The sequence below is a fragment of the Pollicipes pollicipes genome, unplaced genomic scaffold, assembly GCF_011947565.3.
Source record: "Pollicipes pollicipes isolate AB1234 unplaced genomic scaffold, Ppol_2.1 Scaffold_1911;HRSCAF=2240_pilon_pilon_pilon, whole genome shotgun sequence".
Lineage (NCBI taxonomy): Eukaryota > Metazoa > Arthropoda > Thecostraca > Pollicipedomorpha > Pollicipedidae > Pollicipes > Pollicipes pollicipes.
This window is the reverse complement of record NW_023596015.1, coordinates 6,208-25,986: the sequence shown is the minus strand read 5'-3', so window position 1 is coordinate 25,986 and position 19,779 is coordinate 6,208. Positions and strand designations below refer to the sequence as shown.

The 19,779-nt window shown below is 52.6% G+C and overlaps 1 long non-coding RNA gene across 2 annotated transcripts; it reads right to left on the bottom strand.

Annotated features, from left to right (window-relative positions):
* Positions 1-1,247: 1,247 nt before the first annotated feature.
* Positions 1,248-16,669, bottom strand: LOC119096162 (uncharacterized). Of its 2 annotated transcripts, none has more exons than XR_005094018.1 (4): positions 16,658-16,669; positions 16,361-16,525; positions 14,311-14,424; positions 1,248-1,301 (listed from the first exon to the last, which is right to left on the bottom strand). It is a non-coding gene; the product is annotated as an uncharacterized LOC119096162 (long non-coding RNA). The 2 variants fall into 2 exon arrangements; XR_005094019.1 differs by having other exon boundaries at positions 16,639-16,661.
* Positions 16,670-19,779: the final 3,110 nt, after the last annotated feature.

Below are 19,779 nucleotides of genomic sequence, written 5' to 3'. Positions count from 1 at the left end.
CTAAGTCTACTGATTGCAGGTCATCTGTTGCGACCGGAAGGTAACAACACGGAAGGATCTTTCCAGTTAGCTCAGCTGGCGGAATCGCGTGCCGGAACCGGGAGGGCACTGGGAAGAGCCCCTCCGGTTGCCCTCAGTTGGTAGAGCACTGGCCTTGCAATCAGAAGATCCAGCAATTCCAAGAAGAAACCCAGCAATTCCAACGACAAGTTCAGGTGGCACGACCAAAGACTTAACTTGGCGAAACGTTGTGTATATACTGACGCAACAGGCAGGGACGACAATCCAAACAACTATTCCCTGTGTGGTTCTTAACATTTCTGCATTCCAATCAATTTTGGCATTCCGATCGAAAGCCGTCTGGCGTGTGCCAAAACCTCGCTGCATTCGCGTTCCTATAAAAGTGAGATAGATACCTGCTTCGCCGAGCAACGACACGGTCCACAACAGCCATTCGCATACAATGAGCATAGGTGTTGCATCGTAATGAGCAATCGGCAGCCTTTGTGGTGTTTATGGGCGCGTCAAGTGCAGCGGTCATAGAGCACCCAGATACTTAGTACTTACATTGCCCGGCATTGTTGGCTGCAACACAAAAACCTGCCAGCAAAGAACGCAGGAATTACACAACATTCATGAACATTCGTGCAGATAGCTTGTAATGTTACACCACTTGTATGGCCCTTCCCCTCTCGCGCTGTCACGAACACAGCGCACACGACAAGGCGTGTCACGAAAAAGCATTAACAATCACAACCAGAGCGGAAATTGCTGACGCGACACATATTTCTTACCTTCAAACCAACCTATTTAGCACAAGTTTATTTCAGCTGCTAGCACTGCCACCCCAGGACATGCAGAGCGGCCGCGACTCTGGCTTCTCCCGCCCTCGTTCGCACTCTCTCCCGCTGGTTCTGACTCCCTCTCCTCGCCCCTCTGGCTCTCCCGTCCTCTCCGCCGCTCGCTATCGTCTACGCGCCCGTCTGTCTGTCTCACCTGGCCCGGCTGCTGTCCGGAGATGTATGATCCGGGCGGGGGCACCATGAACGGGGCCGGCGGGGGCCGCGGCCCGCCCATGGCCGGAGCCGCGCCACGCGGACCGTAACTCATGCTGCTACCCTGCTGCCGCATCAGCGACGACTGCTGCTGCTGCTGTTGCTGCTGTTGCTGTTGCTGCTGTTGTTGCTGCTGCTGTTGCTGCTGCGGTGGCTGATGCAGCTGCTGCTGTTGCTGCTGCTGGTGCGGCTGCTGGTGTTGCTGGTAGGCGGCCGCGGCGGCACTGCCGGCGCCTCCCACGTCCACTGTGGACCAGCGCAGTTCGGTCAGCGGCTCTCCACTCCATCCGTCCCACGCGCAACCGAGCCTGCACCACACGCGACCACGCACGGCAGCCGCCGCCGTCAGGAGCACACTTCAACACACGCCAACAATGTCTGCGCTACAGGAAGTGCACAGTGTACAGCAGAGGACGATCTGGTGACGTAAAACACTTGTCGTACAAGGCCGGCTTTTACGCTTGTTTCCAGACAAGGCCGCTGCGTTTAACGTCCACGCACCGCGTGCATGGGCAACAACAGCAATATCATTCAGCCGCGAACAGCCCCACAACACAGCTGGTGTTTCTCTCTGCGCACCAGACCGCGCTGACCAGCCCCCACGAGTCGTGTCGCCTCGCTCGCCACAGGGACACGCTGGACGTGGCACATAGGCCAAAATGATAGGCACTGGGCCGCAGATACAGTCACACACTTCACACCCGTCCGTGCGCAACATGGCTTTCATGGTTCGGCATTTCGACAAAATAAGATCATATGAGCGAATGAACACATCACCAAGTATGCATATGGACGTAGCCACGCATTAAAAGTGAATGGGATCCATTTCTGTTTTGATGACATTTTGAATGAATAAAACATGATCTTTTATCACCAACCCATGATCAAATCGTCCAACCGGCTAGATAACTGAGATTCAGACACCACCCACCCCGATAACCGCTACACCATCTTGTGTTTGGGTTGGCTGGCATAAAACTGCACTTTTAAAATTGGTTTCCTTCCGTCCGGTGTACGCCGCGTTTGGTCCGTCGTCAGCACGTTTCTGAGCACCAATCACGGCCCAGTATTCACCCTACGTCACGTCACGTGACCACAAAGTCACGTAGCCTGCGACGTCACGCGCCGGCTGGCGATGATGCCAGGATTTTTTGTCGGCCCGTCCGCATGGAGAGAAAGCGTTACCAGATTAACCAATCACTCTGGCAACGAAGCATGTGCTGGATTTGGTAGCTCTTGGGTTGACAAGTACCTCAGGCGACTGGGACACATGTATCTGATTTTGAGGGAATGCAACGAATGGAAAGAAAAGAACTGAACAGCCAAGAGTAGCCTTGACAAGTTCAGTGACAGTGATTGGTGTGGTGTGTGGTTGCGTTTCCCAGTAGATTAATAGCAATGGAGTGATCGCAAAAGATGAAGAACAGCAACTAAACGCCACCGGTCTTGAACCTGTCTTTTGCCAGTACCAGTTGGAGTTTAATGAAAATATGGGTTCACGCCAACACAAGAAGCAGTGAAGGATATAGATGTAGAGCGGCTCCACAGAGAAAAAATGAGAACACTTAAAATAAGAAGGGAACACATTGAAATGAGATGGAAATGGAAAGCACTCAAATCACGCATGACATAAATGATGGTAATATCAGAGTAGAATCTACACTTCCAAACACCACTCTACTGGGTAGTGTCTCATGGTCGGCGGTGAGCCAGAGCTAGTAAAGTATTAAAAGATAAAGGGAAAAAGGAGGGACGAAGTTAAAAAAAAAAACGTTCCCGTCATCCTACACAATGAGTGCTCCATCAGCACACGTGACGTCACGCGTTCCAGCTGACAATCGTGCTAACGACAGATCAAACAGGGCCGTAGTCAGTCCCAAGAATCACGACAAGATCGTGATAGCAAAAAGCGAACATCTCAAGAATGTATTACTGTACCTTCCAAAATGTTTCGCGTGACATTATTTTTATCCATCTATCATTCCAGGGCCTGCATGAATGTGTGCTAATGTATATTATGTAATATATTTGGGTATGTGCCGTTAGATCTTTGAAATGTTCCACTTCAGTCACTGACGTAAGGCGCCGATACAGCGCACAGGTTTTGAAATACTTCGCAATAGTAATTGGGGCTTTCGGGCGCTTGAACTGCGCGGTTATATAGCGCCCATTTGTTTTTGTTAAAGGGCTGCAAAAAAAGCATGATATACTGCGCCGGACGGGAAGTGAGTGCCGCACAATAGCCGAAGCGGCTGCGTCAAAGTCCACAGGCCGAGGTCCAAGGTCCAGGTCCGGCATTCCGCAGCTGCAACCGAGCGACATCCACTGACGCATGCGCAGACCACCGTGTGCCCGGACCATGCTCGTGTTCAACGCGTGGATCTGTGCGTTCGCCGAGGCGCTGGGTTTCTAGCATGACTGGAAAAAAACTGCCAGGCTAAGGTGTGTGCGCATCTGGAGAAGAGTAATTTCAGCGTGTATCGCTGACCCAGGCGTCTAAATTGGACTTAATAGCCCTGGCAATCCGTTCCTGAACCAGTAATCCTTCATTACCCTCATCACTTGTTCCGGCCTCATTACTCACTTCTCGCCCTAACAGGGACGTCAGTTTATATACTTCTGGAGTCAGGCCCCCTGTAACAGCTTTAGCTCTGCTCCATGCAGACTTGAGGCCCCTCCCCCACGCTCCTCCGAGCCCTTTCAATGAACAAGGTCAAGAAAGTAATACTGGACCAAGGATATGCAGAAAGTCCTTTAACAAGTCTGTTCTCCCACTTATCGACATGCATGTTGAGAAGGTCGTGTAAGTTCCGCTTTGTTTGTATACATAGATACATCCTGCCAGTGTACGCAATTGTTTTCGTAGCCTCACGCCTGTAAGTGTGAGGCGGCGATATTCTGCATCAAATCGAATTATTGCCCCTCGGGCCGTCTTTGATTAAAGTTTCACGATTTTTTGTTGTTCACACAACCGGTTGATTTATTGGGATGTTCTTTACTTACTTCTGTGGAATACGCTCAATTCTAAGCTTGTCACAGGATTCAACTCCACGTCGGCTTGGAATGAAAATTCCAACCTTGTGAATAAAACAAGTTGGAAATGGACACAAAAACTGAAAAAGTTTGGTTACTTTTGATATCGGAAACGCAACTTGAAGTGACGCAAGTTCGAATCAGGCGTTGGGGTCAGGCAAGTCGGCTTGATCGATTTAGCCCCATCCAAGGCCTTTTTCTAGCATACTATTATTCATCGTTGCGAATGCAGTGAAAACCCCGTTGCGTCATAAACTTGGCACACCATCAATACATGTAATGCCTACATCATGGATCTGTACTGAACTAGCTAAAAAATGTGTTTCAGGAATTTCCTTGTTTTCGACAGCCCGGAACCTTGAGAAGACTCAGTGACCTTTACCAAATATGTCTACCAAGAAAACAATAGCGATTCCTTTGCGAGGACGACGGCACATCTCCAAACAGAAGCTGACGCACGTCTGCGGCAAGTTATTGGCAATCAAGCGATGAAAGGGCTTCCCCATCCAGTAACATTCCACCATCAAATGATGCAAAGCCGTTTCCACAATAAACTAAGCCACCATGAGAGCATAACAAGACACTGCTCGGCAGCTATGCATGATCTGGAGTCCTGGCCACGACAGAGGGTCGGGAGCAGGGTGGACGGGAAGAGTCAGTGAAAACCACGCCGTTACATGACAAGAACCGACATTGAAAACGATACGTTACCGGCTGTGCTGTGCAAGCTACTTGTTTACCAGCAGCAAAAGAGCACGCATCTCCATTCACGGTTGCTGACGGCTACTGGCGTGCAAGGCGCTGATTGCGGGCTTTTAGGCTTGTCGACGGTGGTTCTTTCACCGCGATACCACCACCCACTGCGACCGAGGCCGGCGGGACATGTAAGGGCGCGCCCCGCATGGCACGCCCGTCTCAGACAGTGCGCAAACCGCTCGGAGGCGGCGGCGGCCAGGGTCCAGCGGTCGCGCTCCGGTCCGCCGGCTGCCGGCGGATTAGCCGCTCGTGGCGGACGCGCCGTCAGCTGGGCGCTGGCCCGGCCCGGCGCGGCCCGGCGCGGCCGAGGGGAAGCCCGCCAGTGGCTGACGCAACGCCTGATAACGCTGCGGCGCGCCGCAAACAACCGCCCCACACGGCGCAGCGGGCTGGTGTCGCCGACCGACAGCAGAGGGGGCCGGTCCGCTGCCGGCACGCGTTGGCGACGGCTGGCAGCGGAGATTTCCCATCCCCACTCCGCCGATGCGGCCACTGCACGTGGCGACAGCGCGTCAGATAACCGGCTGGACCGCTGGACTGGGCATCAAAGGGCCGTCGGCGCCGAACGGGCCGGAACGCGCGGCGGTCACCGAGCGGCGGCGGGACGGACGCGGCTCTCACCGGGCACGGTCCGCAGTAGGTCGCCGCCCGGGTCCGTTCCGAGCCAGCGACGACACGGCTCAGATCCGGCCCGTCCAGGTCACGATCGCGGCCGGCGCTGCCGTCGCCGATGACATGGCCGCCGGGCCGCGTCCTCGCACGCTCCGGGTGGCACCGGCACCGACGCACGCACACGCACCCGCGCACACGCACGCACACACACTCCAGCAGCGCGGCGGTGCCTGCCTGTGGGCGGAGCGCGGGCCGGCTGCTGGCGGCGCGGCCGACCGGAAAACAGGAATGCCGCGCTGCCTAACTGAGCCCGTGCCCGCCAGCCACGCACCGCGCCGCGCCGCGCCGCCCGCTTGAATGGCCATCTGCAGCGTACGGTCATTCAAGCCGCGCCGCCCGACGGGCCGGCCGGCCGGTCCGGCCTTGATAGCGATAGCCGCCGCCGCCGCCGCCGCCGCCGCTGATGTCAGCCCGACGGGCGAGCGCCACGCAAGACCACGGCACGTGCGTGCTGGCTGTTCAAACGCCCGCTGCAGCCGGGCGCATAAAGCAAACTATAGGTTGAAACATTTGGAAAACTGGGTGAGCCGGAAAGTCATCTTATTTGAGCCGATATCTACTTACTTTCGCCAGTTCATCACACTCATCAATGACGCCTTCAGCGCAAACCTTTAGCTGCTTCGCCAACACATTTTATGGTAAAACACAAGCATAGAAAATGTCACATTCCGCTGGTTATAAGGCATTATGTCAGCAATTGGCTGCTTACACTGCAGTATCTTTTCACACTTCTGGTCATAATGTTCCCGAAGGCGTTCAATGACAAGACAGGGATGTATGGACCACGAAACACACGCAAGCGAGTGTCATCATCTAACAACAAGAAAGTATCCTTTCTCGAAGAAATGTTATGCGCCAAAGAACGTCAAGGTAGCAAGCGTCACGTGCAACAGAAACTTATTAACGCTTACGCAGCCTCGCCTGGCCGCGTGTTAGACTCATTTGCTTTGAAGTCAAGTAAACCTTATAACTGTTACGAGAGAGCAATGCAACCGCAGATTTTGCTGGGGTGATAATACCGTAACAGAAGCCAGAAACTGTTCACACTATTCGAAAGTCCCACTGAGACGCGCGCGACAGATTCCTACGCATGCTTGACGGAGCGACAGGGCACCAACCTGTTCCCAACACCGCACGACGGTCAAGAGCCGTTGCGGTGGTTCCTCTGCGGTTCCCGGGCATGGCCTGAGAAGCACCTGATATGGCTGGCGTGGTGTCCTTCCTAACGCGGCGCAATAAAACTAGGGCAGGAAAAGCAGCCGAATGAGCTCGGGGACATTGGTCTGCCCCAGACGAAGCCAGCGGGAACGCATCGCTCTGAATGAGCTACGACGAGCGTGGGCTATAGACGGCGGACGCCTGGATGCTTCATGCATAATGGAATGCAGTGGAACTTTGTTGTTTACCATAAGAAAATTGCTACACTTTGAGTAAATCAGAAGGAAACAAAATAACGCGCGCTAGAAATGACTGTTCGCTTATTTTCTAACGCAGAATATACGGGAAATATGGATGGAGTTCGTTCTCATTCCATCATATTGCGCAACACGCGACGCCACAGCCGAGCACATTAGCGGTTTGCGAATTCTTACCTTTGGTAGTGCACAGCACCATGGCACATCTGGCTGGTGCCCCAGGCATTAGTCAGTCAACAGCAGCGTTACCGGGGTTGCGTGCCGCCATGGCTACTGGCTGTCACGCATGAAATACATCCCAAAACAAAATATATCTCAAGCCCATTGCATTCAAGTTCAGGACCTTTGGCGTCTCAGATGTTACAGATATGGTTGGGTGCAAACAGGTGGGCGCCGCAATTGGGCTATCTGGCGGCGGTTTGATGTCGGGAGCGCGTCGACACCGAGGCCATTTTGTACACACACTTCGGACACCCAGTAAAGGCAAAACGATCCCTGGCAATGATCGGCAAACCAAAGCGTAATCGTGCGTCGAGTACGTGCGTAAGATTATTGTGAGAGAGACCCCATCAGGCTGAAGGCGTCTGCTTTAAACAACGGAATGTTCTCAACTCCAACAATCCAACCATCATCCTTTCCCCATAAAATATCTCAGTGATAACCGTCGTCAAACTTCACGCACGTTTCCGGAACAAACGTTGCAATTTTTTCGAAACATTTCGGACGGGCTGAGCCATGTTACGTCACAAACTCTGAGAGCGCATGCGATCAAATGTCAATAATGTTCGTACTACCCCATACCAGCGTGGACAACCCCTTGTTTACACAGCTTTGATCATGCCGGGACATCATGGAACTTGCCTGCGTCCTGCTTACCACCCAGAGGGACCGTGCAACGTTGCACATCCCGCAACATAACGCACAACGAATCGAGGTGGCATTTTGGCGGCAAATATTTCAGGTCCATCATTAACTGGATCCCAGCTTGTCAAGGTAATTTTAACTCCTAAGGGCTGATTTAGAGCGGTCCACCGGCATTCCGCATCTTTAGGCCCATGATGATGAGTTGGAGTTTTAGGGCGCATCGACGGCAAATGGTCATACAAAGCCCAAATATTTAAGCTCATAGATACCTCCTGATCGTCGATTTAATGAGGACATAAACATTTTTCGGAGCGCAGCTCAGTGAAAGGGAGCTTGATGTGTCGCGCTAGTCATGCATTGGCAATGCGCGCACCACGACAGTCTGCCGACAATATGATACCAACTACAATTCGCAATGACAGCTTCTTAAAGTAATACGCATGTCATCAAAGCCAGGTCTGACTACTGCGTGCATCCATTTAGTTTGTTTTGCTCGGCTAGGCGATGGGCAGCGTGTCTGCTGACGCTGATATGCAGACCCTCACCGCAGCGAGCGCTGATACTGACCCTGCCGCTGAGGGAGCCTGAAAGTATAACTTAAGTTACGGAGACAGCTGGTGTGGGCGCAGAAACGCCACGCACCAGGCCACGTGAACTCAAGTGACAAATGCCCCGTCATTGACACCGGTAAGGATGGTTCCGCAGACCAGCCCTAAGCGCTGCATGCGTTCGAGCCACGTGTTTTCAGATCTCGTCTTTCTGCTCCCCATCGAGCATCTTCGGTAGTAACAGGCGGTTGTGTTGACGAAATGGCCATCCCTCCGCGGAGGTGTCACGGAGTGGCCATCCCTCCCAGGTGGTGTGACGGAGAAGCCCTCAATCCCCGGCGGTGTAACGGAGTGGCCATCAATCCCTGGAGGTGTGACGGGGTAGATATCCCTCCCCCGGCAGTGTGACAGTCACCATCACACCATCCTACTCCGGCAGTGTGATAGTGACCATCCCTCCCGGGCAGCAGCGTGACGGAGTGACCATCCTTCCCCGGCGGTGCGTCAGTGACCATCACTATCCGGCTACGTACCGAGGTAATCGAGCCGCCAGGTGGCAGTGGTCTCGCCCCAGTTGCTGCGGCCGGCGCCGCGCGGGCGCGCGCGGCCAGCTGTCCGTCATTATGTCAGTGGGCCAGCGTGCGCCGGCCGTCGGCGGGTCGCCGCTGCCGACGCGGCCCGCTCCGCCGACAGATGCCGGCCCAGATACGGCACCGGCAGACAGCCGTGGGCGGCCAGGCGGCAGCGCCGCGCCACGACGGACGCCCTCGGCTGTCCGGTGCCCGTCTGCTCGCCGCCAGCTGTCCCCACGCTCGCTCCGGGTCGGGGAATGCATGGAACGCGGCGGCCGTCGACCTTGCACGCCAATCGCGATCGCCCACGACGATGGCGAAGCATAAGCTGCAAAAGCGGTAAGCAAACCGCAGCGGACGGCTTTAAGAACAACGATGTGATTACGACTGACGGCCTCAAGCGTATTGCGATGCCACAATGGTTGGATGCGATGATTGGAGTGGTTCATGGCGTCTGCCGGCTTAAAGATGATGTACCTGACTGGCATGAATCCCGGTAAATACCCCCTCCCTCCCCCTCCCCCGGCTCAGATGGCGCTAAACGGAGTGCCATCTACTCCCTAGCAGCAAGATCACCACCATGCATGACCAGTTGTTTATGCATGTGAGAATCCTTGACGTTCGCACCAAAAACCTGAAGGGCAAGACTTCCAACATGGTCATCATAACAAAGGCTCAACCACGAGCCCACACGCGAGCTTGCTAAAACCAGTGGCAAGCTGGAAATCTGTACAATGCGCACGCGTACCCCCAGATAAGCAACACGCCTTGTTGTACAATCGTAGCAATGTCATCACTCAACGCGACAGACACAAGAAACACGCCCCCATCGATAAACTGATGAATGGCTGCTCTTCATCACATTTGAAATCCCTCTCGACGCTGCCTCTGCGGACTTCGGGAAAGATGCTGCTGTGGGGCATTCCTCACACCGGTGCCTGGCCCACTGCGCGCCAGCTCGCGGACAGTGGGCGCACCTCAGGCGCCGTACAAGCTCCACTCGAAAGAGAAGCCCTTCCGAGCCGACAGAGAAGCCCGCTGAAGCCGGTTGTCTGACGGCTCTCGAGCGGCCCTGCGTCTCCGACCCTCCTCCCCTCCCCCCCCCCCCCCCCCCCCCCAGCTCACCAGACCGTGTCCCCAAAAGCGGAGCGGCAACGGCCGGGCCGACCGGCCGCGGACAGGCCGGCAGCGGCCCGTGCTCGGTTCAAGGCGGCTATCCCAGGCCGAAGTCTGACCAGTGTGGGATTTCACTAGCACAATGATGGCAATGAACGGTTGATCATTAGACTTTGCCATAGTCGGAAAGCATGTCCTAAACCCAGAAACCGCTTGGGGCCATATGATGTGAGCGAACAGTGAGCTTCTTCTGATACTTACTTTCGACAAGCATGAATTTCGTTGCCCTGCGTACGTCAGGCTTATTAAGGGTCATGTGTTCGATTCAGAAAGACTCTAGGCTTGAGACCATTTGTGTGCCTTCCGAATCCGAACCAAAAATAATTTTGAAGTCTTTCGAGCGTCTTAAGTCCCCATAAAAGGAATGTGTCTTCGGCCCCAGAACCCTTCGCCACCTCCAGAGGGTGTTTTTTGCACCGCGCTGAGCACTCGGCCCTGACGCTCCCCGCTCCGTGAGTTCTAATTGGTAAGGGCGCTCGTAGCACGCCACTTTCGATCTACAGTCATGCCCACTCTCTATTCGCAGCTCTGCCCACTCCGTTGCGGCAGGACCGCTTCTGACGGGTGGACCGCTGACTACTGATTGCATCCGGCCCGACTCCGATCACTCCTCGCCGTCCCGCCGATGCGGGGGTGTTGCACGCTCTGACGTCACGGTCCAGGCACGCCCCAGGCGCCGCCAGCACCGCCGCGTATCATGCCGTGGCCGCACGCGACTGCGGTGGCGTCCGCGGGCGCCGGGCGAGCACAGACAAGTGCCGCGTACACAGAGATGAGTGGCTCGGCCGCATGCGCCGCCCTTGGACAGCTGCTGCGCGCGTGCCGCCCAGCGCTGGCTCTCCACTGCACAACAGCACCACGCCGCGACGGCCAGCCCCGTTCACAGCACGTGCGTGGAGCGCGACGGCACCTCGCCTGCAGCGGCGCTCCGAGCGCTGATCTTGTCAGCCCGGGTCAAAGGGGCGCTGACTTCGTCAGCCCAGGTCAAAGGAGCGCTGACCACGTTAGCTCGGCTCAAAAAGATTGAGCCCACCAAAATGTCTCCACATTTCCTGTTCGCTTATGGAATCAGGGAAAACTGTGATTGCAATCATATTTTCCCGTGAAAAGATACGGAAAAAGCTAAATATAGTCGCTGCTGCAAAGTCTAGATCATACAATCCCGTTGCAGCGACCGTGGTCGAAACACTGGCCCTTCGCAGTGTTGTCATCTTTTTGAGAACCATCACCACTGCTGCGGTACTTGCATATGCCACTGCTCACCATAACGCCCAATGCTACAGCTAACCCTTCATATAATTATCATAGAGCAAAGAACAAACACCTGAAAAGGCAAGAGCCACCTGTATCAGGGGACAGCGCCATGTCTTGCGTGCGGACTCCATACAGTTTGTACTTTGGTTGAAGCCGTGTAACTCCTACCATCGCTCCGCCATCCCCACCCGCCGGTTAGGAAACAGTGGTGTCAGCGGCCCGTAGTGCTTTCATCGACCTGCCCACCCTTGTGCCATATGTCTCGGCCGCCTCCCACACGCCCGCTGCCCACGCGCCCGGCGATCACGGGCGAGGGGAGGGGGAGCGCGCAGTCCGGCGCGCTGCGGTTCCGGACACTGCGCCTGCGGCTGTCGACCGAGTGGTGCTGAATGCTTTGGGACTCGCATTATACGATGGGACAGGCGGCCGCAAGCCTGAGACCGATGCGGTCGATTCCCGCCGTGGGCAGACCTCTGGTGACCCAGCCTCCACGCGCATTCGAGAAATACCGGCTACATCAACGAAAATTTGAGCGGCTGACGTTACAAGCGGGGTGACCGCCCGAAGAAAGCCATGGCCGTCGCCTGCGCGGCGGCAGGCCGCCGTCTGCGGGCCGGCCGCACAGGCACCGGCAGCGCTGCTCCCCCGGTGCTGCTCTTCACCTCTGCCCGGCCGCCAAAAACGCCCATCTGGCGCACAAAGACCGGCGCAATCAATAGTGAACAGGCGGCCACGCGGGGCGGCGCCGCATCACGGCTGGGTCTGGGGCAATGCGGGCCAGTGGCCGGCCCATCGATCTCGTGACCGGCGCTGCCCCCTCCCCCTCCCCTCTCTCCCTCCCAATAGACGCACGTGGCAGCTGCTGCCGATCGCCCAGAGGCTCCGAGTTACCCTGCAGCTACCACGGGGCCGCCGGGTGTACCACTCACACCAAATTTCTGCATAAATCGTCAAATGAGAGAAACGTTGCTCGGAAAGGCAGACTCGTATGACATGCTCACTTTCCCACTCACACGACATTCCTACCGCCAGAATGATGTCGCCCTCAAACTAATAGCAAATAAGCATTTCCGTAGCATGCAAATAGTATCGAATCAGCATCAAAATATCAAAGCCTGTAACTTATCACCGAAATCGAAATAACACGTCCGGGGGCAGCATGGTGCAGATGGAGCTTATTTTCATATTGTTGAAGAAAACTCCTGTGACAGGTGAGCTAACAAGCAGGCGTAGTTCCAGGCAGGCGCGGTCTATTCAAAAACCAACGGGTGAAAATGGGAGGAAGTGAAACAGAAAATGGAGTCGGTTAACAACTTGTGAAAAGAAAAATCGCAGGAGGAAGGTGTTTCCAGCACTTTTTTTCATTTTGCCAGCTTCAGTACGGCACCGGAGTCGACGTGTCGCCGACTGGGGGGATCTGGGTTGGATCCCCGGGTACAAATCCAAACAGCGGTGCGCCGGATGGCCGCCGCCACGCCCGTCCGATGCAGGATGCAACAGGTGACCCTGGCAGTCAAAACCAGCAACAGGAACCACGCGACGAGCGTCGCTCTGAAGGGACGCCACCGAGGCCCACTGTCCCGTACCGTCCCCTCCGGCTGCGACAGGCACGGCCGCAGGCGCCGCTACCTGTACCGTCGGGACCGCACAGCTGAGCGCCCCCTCCCCCCTCCCCCATCCCCCCGGGACGTCGTCATGGGGGCTTCTCACACGCTGATGCTGCATGGCGTCGCCTGCGTATCACCCTGGCGGGCAGGGCGGGCACCGCGGAGAATCGAACCCCGTGCTTCTGGGTTCGTTCGAAATATTTGCACCCATTCTGCCGAGAGTGCGAGCCGGGGTGGGGCGCAGACTAAAGGGGGCGTATTCGGGCAAAAAAAGATCAGTGGCGGTAAAATAAGCGGACAAAGTACTTCGCACGTAGTCGAGCGGGTGCTTGGTTGTTAAACGGAAGGCTGGACAATGCGCGCCGGCTCAGCTCCAGTAAACATTTTCTCTCTTTCACCAGTCTCTCAGTCTCCTTTTGCCAGTCCCTTTTTGCCCGCCGCATGGAACCAGCATGCCAATACAGCCCAGGAGGCCAGGAGACAACAGACGACCGCTGGCCCCTTCCGCTTGCCCTGCTCGAGGGGACAGCAATGCTCGATCAAATGCCAATCTCCCAGCCGAAACATAGGCTTGCTGCCCATGGAATGCCGAAATGGACATAACCTTCGGAGCACAAACGTATGCCAGGGAGTATGTATAACAGGGAGAAGCAAGGAGACACGGGACGCCCAGCCGCGGTGTAAGGACCCGCAGTGACGGTCGTCCGCGGACCGCGACACATCCGGCTCGGAGGTGGGGGCGGGGGGGGGGGGGGGCGCTCGCCAGGCTTGGACCCCAGGAAAGGCTGGCAAAGATAACCAGGGCGAGCCGACGCGTCCCGACAACGTTATCAGCCGTGTGCACTGTTTCTGTATGTCACAATCGGGATGATATGGGACGTGTTAAGTGTCCAGGCAGCAGGGGGAAGGGGGCAAAGGTTCCTTGGCCAGCTTTACAAGCGGCCTGTGGATGAACGCGAAGCAAAAGATAAATTGTAACATTTTCCAAATCCTTGAGCCATATGCAAATGGTCATTATTTGAACGGACGAACAGAAAAAAACAATGTGTATACAACCGCACCAATGCAGCAGGCCAGATAAACTCCTCTCGATGTTTCGAAAGAATTCACGGCACGCCAATGGTAAACCCTGTTTTACGGCAATCATCAAAGCCATGGCGAGATGCTGGAATGAGTGAGCCATGCTCTTCCACTACATCTCTCGGCATGCGTCGGGAAAGTGGCAGAGTAACGAAGTCGACGGAAAATCTCCATGACCGTTTGTGTCGGCCTGAACCACGGCCGCTTCACATCAGTCGCGCGGCACCGTTGGTGGGAGAGCAGACGGGTGGGCGGCTGGCGGAGGACCGCTCACTGACCTGACTGGACGCTGTGGCTGTACATGCGGCCCGGCTGCGGGTAGGAGCGGCCCGGCTGGCTCAGCGCCGCCGCTCTGCCGTCCGACAGCCCCACGGGCCCCACGTCCGCCTTGTCTGCAACAACACCGTGCCAGCTCACAACAGCAGATGTATCCACAGGCAGCACATCAGGCTCATCTATACAAATATCCAATCACTGCGGCATGGCACAATGTGCCATGCAACATGCTCAGATTGATAATAAGTTTATGCTGTTTCACTGTTTAATTTCTAATAACTGAAACCTATCCCTGGCAATCACTTTTGTTGGCTTCTCACATATTTGAAAAACATGTCTCCCTATGCTGCCTCTAGTCCAACTTATGTTATGTTGCACTAAATGGGTAGTGCCCATCTCAGCAACATGGGTTCCAATTAAAATGGCTCTCTTCACACCATTCACATACAGGCATATTGAAACTTTTTCTCTGCAGGACTAAGTACTATTGCTCATCCCATCACAATGTAGTCCCAGCACTAAAGCAGTGCTCACCACATCTTCCCAATAACATATACCTTGTATAAACAAAGATACATCTATATAATATTTTTGTCAACAAGGTTTTCATGCTCTCTTTGTGCCAGGGCATGTGCAACCCACACAAATGTAACAAGACTATGGTGGCTCATGAAAAATTTGATCTCATAATTATTGGGCCATTTTGTATATCAATTAGTTTTGTTACTGATCATCATCATGCACTGCAAAATTTAGCAATGCCTAAAGCCCAGGTGTTCTTGGTCCAAGGACATTTTAATCTGCAAATATATCTTGGAAAAAATTGCATTCTCAGTCCATGCTGTGAGATGAAAATCAACCCCATCCAAGGATAAAAAAGAGTGACCAGCAAATATTTCAAAGAGCGAAAGGGGTAAGTGATAACAAGTGACACAACAAAACAAGCTGACTCAATTGATAACAAAGAATTAAGCCACTGACAATGACAACAGCCCTCTAACATTTGGCGCTTGACAATGAGCTCATGCCCGAGCCAGGCTGCAAGATAATACACATTATGGCAGATGGGCACTGTAGGTATCTGAGTGCCCAGAGCATGGAAAATAGCTTCCACTGACCTCAAACCAGGGAGAGCCACTGTTTCAAAGAATCATAATGTTGCTCTGATAATTGTATGGGATGTAATATCATGCCATTGACCCAGTTTGCTGAAATATGGAAGCCTGCATGCCAGGCCATATTGTGCATCAACCTGGGCCATAAGACACAGTTGGTCAACCTTGCACTAGGGTTGCAGCATGTGGTCACCACTCTGTGTGGTCAGCCAGGGTTGCATGCCAATTTGCCATGTGGTGCTCCTTCTGGCTTATAGGTGCATGGCTGTGCTTCATTTTCTCATTAGCATCAATCTATCAATTCAAAAGCCAGCATATTGATCCAGGCCTACTAAATATTGTAAGTGAATACCCAGAAATGATCTCAAACTATTCCTTTTACAAAAAAAAGAACTCAGCTGGTCCCTTGAACAATACCCAGCTAACAAATGCTCCAGATGCACACCAATGCAATTAAAATGTCAAGCATGAGGGTGATTTCTTTGAAAACTAGAGCTAGAGCCCCGGCAAGTACCCAACTACCTTATTTATTCACCACCCAGGATGTAAAAATTGAATTCATTGTGGCAGATGCCACATATCAAACTCTGGCACATCCAAATTACCCAATTTGACCTATTTTTGCATGAAAATTTATCTCATCTGTGGCAAATTTAGTCAGTTTGCCTGAGGTCTCCTTTATATCATAATCATAAACATTGACTCTGTATCTGCCCAGAATGTTGGCACTGATGACCATGCATGCCTGCCATTGTGCCAGATTATGCATGCCCTGTTTACCACTTATATGGACTGGACATGTGATGATGCTGTGATGTCAGATATGCTCATCATAACACCATTTTTTTGCATCCTGGTCTAGAACATGCAGGTCCCATCCCACTTGTACCATACGTTCACCACCAAATAGGTACAAAACAAGTGCACATGTACTCACCATATGAATATCCTGGCTGAGGATAAATCTGCGGATAGCTTCCTCCCTGTGGTATGAGTGGCGCTGGCTGCTTACCACCAGAATAGCTCATTTCAGAAACAAGGAATGGGTTTCGGTGGAGTCCTCATATAGGACACCTTCCTTTTCCCCTTCTTCAAGATGGCTCTGAAATAGTTGCACTCACATAAGCAAAAATAAGTACTTCAAATTCTAACAGCAACTAAAATAGCTTATTTGCCCAACTTATTACACAAACCAAGGAAAACAACATAGCGTACGCGGATCCCAACCACGCACCGACACTCACCCTTACGGAGTCCCAGGATCTCGTAAAACGTCGCGAGTTGTCGCAAATTGCGAGAATGGGAGCCGGCAGCGTATATTGAAATACCGAGGCGTTTGAGCATGCCTGCCGTCAATGCTGGAAAATATCCCAGAGGTGTCGTGCAAGCGCGATACAAAAACTACGTTGTCCTGCCAATTACCTTGCTGCGCTGAACTTCACCAAGTCGAGCTCGGTGTTTGACTGCGTTTGCGCATATGTTATTGCTTGGTTATTGAGCATTGCTGGTACAGATCTAAGATAAGATAGTAGTATTAGCCATATTCCTCGGACAAAATCAGGAGAATGGAGATATAGTTGGGTTGATATTTCGGTAACATGCATTTATTGAAACAATAGCAGAAGTGCTATTCTTTCATTCTTCGCAACTTCTGCTGTTATTTCTATAAAGGCATGTTGCCGAAATATCAACCGAAGTATATCTCCATTCTCTCGGTTTTCTCCGAGGAATAGGGTAAAAAATACTGCCTTATCTATGTGAATAATGTCCCTCGCCAATGCACTGCAAACTAATGTGAAGATCTTGCTTCAACGAAGGATGCTTTTAAAGGTTCAGTTGCGACGGAATCTCTCTAAGTTGGAGGGAAGCTGAAAACCATTTGGCGGTTACCCCTTTTTTGGGGGGTGTCTGTCCCGGCTCCCCCAGTTTCTGTATTCCTGCAAAGGTGGGAGGTCTGCACCTTGTATCAGGGCAGGGGCGGAGCCAGAGCCTTGGCAAGGCGGGCACAGAGTTAACAAAGGGCCTGCTGACAGTGAAAAATCGCCGAATATGACACGTTTTTATTGGGTGCATGTTCATATATATATATATATATATATATATATATATATATATATATATATATATATATATATAAGGAAGCATTTTTTCTATAACTGGAACATTGGCCAGTAGCTACTGCAAGATCAATTTTGCCTAAGTTTGCCTAAGTAAACCAGTAAGTGAACTGACAAAATTACGCGTTAGATGATAGCATGAAATAAATTTTCGGCGCACTTCACTTCATAACAGCTACTTCCAAGTCCCAGCTCGATTCTGGCACCATTCATGCGGCACTCCGGGTACTGAAGCCGGCGGTGGTGACCATGGACCCGCTGGAGTGCATCTGATCCCGTTTTTGCGTTAACGAGATAGCATTGCACGGTCGACAGTCTTATAACTTGGGCCTACTGTCATACGAGGAATATCGTTGTCAATTAAACCACTGCATTCATTATGAATAGCACAAATGTTATGGACATGGATTGTGGTGCGCTCTAAGGCCTTCATTCGTTAATGCTCGAAGAAGTCTTATCCGGTATTTGCTAGATACAGGTGGAGCAAACCAGTGGTACCTCTTGCAAAATGAAAATAGCACCCGTCAGGGCCAAGCTCTGGTGAATGACTAGGCCCCAGTGTGCATTGACTTGACCGGCCCCGTTAAATGGAGCCGCGTGAATGTGCCTGGCCATTTCCGGGTCGGAAGCCGCTACCAAGGAGCTTGGGGCACTTTATAAACCTTTTATTGCGCTGCTATACCCGACTGCTCCTCAAAAATATTTCAGCTAGGAAGGTGGGAGATACGCCCGCACTCGCTCCGGTATACTGTCATAGGCTGCATCGATGCGACCACTTTGTTCTGTCGGGTGATCTGCTAAACCGAAGCCCAATCTAACTGCCAACTGGGACTAAAAGCTCCATGGATTCGCCTGAAGAAGGTACCCCACAGGGCGGCAGCTGTGATGCACAAAATAAACTGGTAACCCGAGGGTGCAGTTTTGAGTCCAACTGGTGCTTCCGAAGTCATAGAAAATTTTTACGTTAAGCGGTTCTTTGGCGCAAAACTCGGCGGATTGTCCTCGAAAAGCTTTCTTCCTGAGCTCTACATCACCGCCTCGCTTCTTGAAATGCCTTCAAAAGCGGGCATAACTGTTAAGTTTTTTCATTCATTCAGGTTTTTTTTTACCTTGCGAATCATTCCATCCGTCCCCGCATTACTGCATTCTGGGTAGGCGAAGCTGTGGCGTCATTATGGGACTAAATCATATGGCACCACTGTTGCGGCGGCGTGAAACTGCTGTTTTTGCAGGCCGGTTTACACACGAATATTTCGGCAAACTGCATTTTTCGGCCTGGCACATTCAGTGGAGCATTTTCTGCTGGGAAGGGGCGTTGGTTTTCACCACAGCTACAAAATTATTGCTGAAATGTGGTTCCATCCTGCACCCGACGGAGAGATAGGGTAACCTATTCATCAGTGATTTGTGCCAAAAAACAACTGTGGCCAGAAGTGCTCAAAAACAGTCTGCGTAAAAGAGTACAACATACAACAACAACAACAACATAGGGTGGAGATGAGAAACGGCGGCCCAGACGGGCTTGTGCAGCACCCTGGGACGCGCATTGAGAAATTGGAATGCACATCCTGTAGCCTTGGATGGGGTGTTGTCGAGATGGATGCAGGGTTGGCTTGCTCTAATGGGGGCAGTGAGGGGTGAATCGCGGGACGCGTACATGCAGAGCGCGTCATTTCAGTTCAAGATAGCAAATTCTCCCGTAAAATGGGACGATGTCTGGATGTTTTGCAATATCTGTCATTCAGCGAGTGGTGGCCCATATCTGGGCTGGAAAACAGTCTTGGGGTTACACAAGGGTAGTCAGAGCATTATTCCCTGCGTACTTTTTTCACCTAACCCATCCGACTTTATGGATCTGTAATTTAACCATCGACTAGGAGGATGATGGTAACCTAACAGCGAAAACTTCGGCACCTGACCCCCTCACATTACCTTATTTTCACATTTCTCTCCATATAAATACTGTAGTACGACGGTAAATGGACAATTATGGCTCATTTATAGCTTAAGTGTAAACATTACGCATGGTATCCAGTTATTTACAACTAGATATTCATTTCACAGCGAAGCATTACATATGAATGTCCAGTCACGTTGACTATGACAAATATGGCGTGGGTAATGCACCTAGAAAACGTTGTTTAGTAGGATCTATTTTTCGAAGTTGATTGTGGTATTGATTTGTCTTTGGAAGGTTTGAAGCGAAAAACGTATAATATATATTCACATACCATTAAAA